This window comes from Podarcis vaucheri, assembly GCF_965113315.1.
Source record: "Podarcis vaucheri genome assembly, chromosome: 10".
In the NCBI taxonomy this organism is placed as follows: Eukaryota; Metazoa; Chordata; class Lepidosauria; order Squamata; family Lacertidae; genus Podarcis; species Podarcis vaucheri.
Window position 1 is genome coordinate 2,426,298 of NC_138748.1, and position 2,931 is coordinate 2,429,228.

The window sequence follows — 2,931 nt, forward strand, 5'->3', positions numbered from 1 at the left end:
CAAATATAAAAACTGCTTTAGTATTAATCTTCACTTGTAATTTTTCTAAGATGTTAATTATATTCCTCGTATTGTCAGACAAGTGTCTGCCCGGAAGAAAGCCCACTTGATCTTTATGGATTTCTTCTGCTAACACCTTTTTTAATCTTTTAGCCAAAATGTCTGCAAAGATTTTATAATCCACATTAAGCAATGATATGGGGTGGTAGTTCTTGAGCTGCGTCTTTTCAGTCTCTGTTTTCGGTATAATTGTGATGTACGCTTCCTTCCACGACTCTGGTGCCCTTTTCCCTTCCAAAATTTCATTACAGAATTCCTTTAAAGGTTGTATTAACCATTCTTTCAGAGATCTGTAATATCTAGAAGTCCGCCCATCCGGTCCTGGAGATTTACCCAATTGCATGTTCTGAATGGCCCCTTCTACTTCCTGTTCCGTTTTTTTATAATTCAGCATTAATTTGTTTTCTTGGGAATTTTTTTGTAGTCCATTAATTTTTAAAAATTTGTCAATGTCCATTTCTTTCTGCTTCTCCTGTGTATATAGCTGTTTAAAATACCTCTGAAAACACTTTCTAATTTCCACTGGATTCTGTATATTCTTTCCTTCCACTTCCAAATTTGTAATGGTGTTAAGTTTTTGTCTTTTTTTCATTTGCCAGGCCAACAGTTTCCCGCACTTATTTGCCAATTCAAATGTCCTTTGTCTCATCTGTTAAATCTTCCATTCTATTTCCTGGTTCATCATTTTCATGTATTGTACTTGATATAACTTTATCTCTTTCAATATCTCCTGGGACTTTGGTTTCACCCTCAATTTCTTCTCTCCTTCCTTTATTTTTTCCAAGATTTTATCTTTTTTCTCATTTTGCATTCTCTTCTTAATTGCATTCTGTTGTATCAAAAATCCTCTCATGATGGCTTTGCTTGCATCCCAGATTACTCTTTTTTCCACAGTAGTGTTCATGTTTATCTCAAAGTAGTCCCTCAAAGTTTTTTGGGCCTTCTTAGTAAATTCTTCATTCCTAAACAAGGAATCATTCATCCTCCATCTAAAGGAACCAGTTGGCATCAATTTCATTTCCATCTTCACAGCATTGTGGTCGGAACAGGTCTTGGGGCAAATTTCAACTTTGCTAATCTTCAGAGCCAGTCCTTTGGTTACCCAAATTTGGTCAATTCTTGTCCATGTCATTTTAGCCTCGGAGAAGAAAGTTCCCTCTCTTCCCAGAGGGTTCTTCGTTCTCCAAATAGCAACTAAGTCCATATTTTCAGTCATATCAAAAAAAGTTTTTGGTAGTCTTCCATCCTTGGTAACTATTTGTCTTTGTGCCTTATCCATATTTGTAGACACTACGCCATTCATGTCTCCTATCAAAATCATATTGTAGTCCAAATAGTCCATCAGGATCTCATGTAGCTTTTTAAAGAATTCCGATTTCCCTTCATTTGGTGCGTAGATACCTATTATCAAAAAATTTTCTTCTTGTGTTTGAATTTCAACTGCTACAAATCTTCCTTGATCATCTTTAAATATAAATTTTGGTAATAGGCTCTCCTTTGTATAGAGGACCACTCCTCTTTTTTTGACTTTATCCGATGAAATAAGTTCTTGGCCTAATCTTTTGTTACTCAATAACTTCCTGTGTAACCTTGTCACATGTGTTTCTTGTAAACAAATCAAGTCCAATTGCTCTTTTTTCAATAAATAAAATACTCTCCGCCTTTTTTCTGGGCTGTTCAGTCCATTCACATTCCAGCTCAAAACCTGCAGCGCCATCATGTAGCTACTTTGGTACCCCCCCCAACTGCCCCCAAAGCTTGCTCCTCTTCTGTTGGTAATAGTGTTGGCGCGTTCACTGGGGGGTCCAATCCAAAAGATAAAGTCGATATGTCCAGCGTTCCCCTGTTTGGTGATATTCTCTCCAGTGCTCTTTGCTCTGGTCCTCTGTCTGGTGATCTTCTGTCCAATATTGTTGGCTCTTTTCCAATTCCCTTCTGTAGATCTTTTTCGTGATTATACAGAAACTTTATTTTATCTTCTACTGATCTTATTTTTATTTTCCTTCCTTTGAAGCTGAAGGATAGGCCGTCGCCATATTGGGAAGTTCTGTCGGAGAGCTTAAGTCTGAGAAGAGAAATAGAGAAATAGAGCTGTTTTTATATTGTGAATGAAACTCCTCAGTGGGACTTAAGAACGACAGTTCTGTAATTAATGGTGGAAAGAGCACTGTTATCTATGAAGGCGATATATGGAAACCATCTCGATTTGAGGATTGGAAGAACGGAAAAACCCACACAGGATTATTATTGGTGTTTATCGGCTTAAGGAGACTATCAGAAGAGATCATAAAGAAAAAAGAGAAAATATATGAACAAAATGTGATGTGGAAACAGCAAGATAGGTCTGGATAGAATTATGAACTTTGTTTGGACTGATTTGGACATTAACGCAGTAGCAAGAAGATGATCAGAATCCCCCTTCGGATCTTGAAATATGGGTTCCCTCAACAAAATTTAAAATTCGGCTTTGTAATTCGGAATTTATGTGATGTGATTTGATATGATGTGATTGGCCGGTTAATAATTTTTTTTTTAAAAAAAGAGATGTACACTCCAAAAAATGAAATTGCAAATGTCTCCTTCCTATATCCCATGACTATAGAAGTCCAGCCTCTGTTGCAAAAGGATTTGGAATGGAACAGGGCAATAAATGAAACTCTGGTTGCTACCATCTTTAACCTTTTTCCCTTACTACCCCATTGTTTTTCACTTGACACTTTCCAAGTATTCTTCCACCTGGAACTTGGTGATGCGTAGAATGTGGGACTGCCACCACCAATAGCAGCTGTGCCATATCTCTTCATGCCACCCTCTCCCCTGGAAATGTTTAATGAAACAAAGCATGTGATGTTAACCCACTGAGAGTTTTCC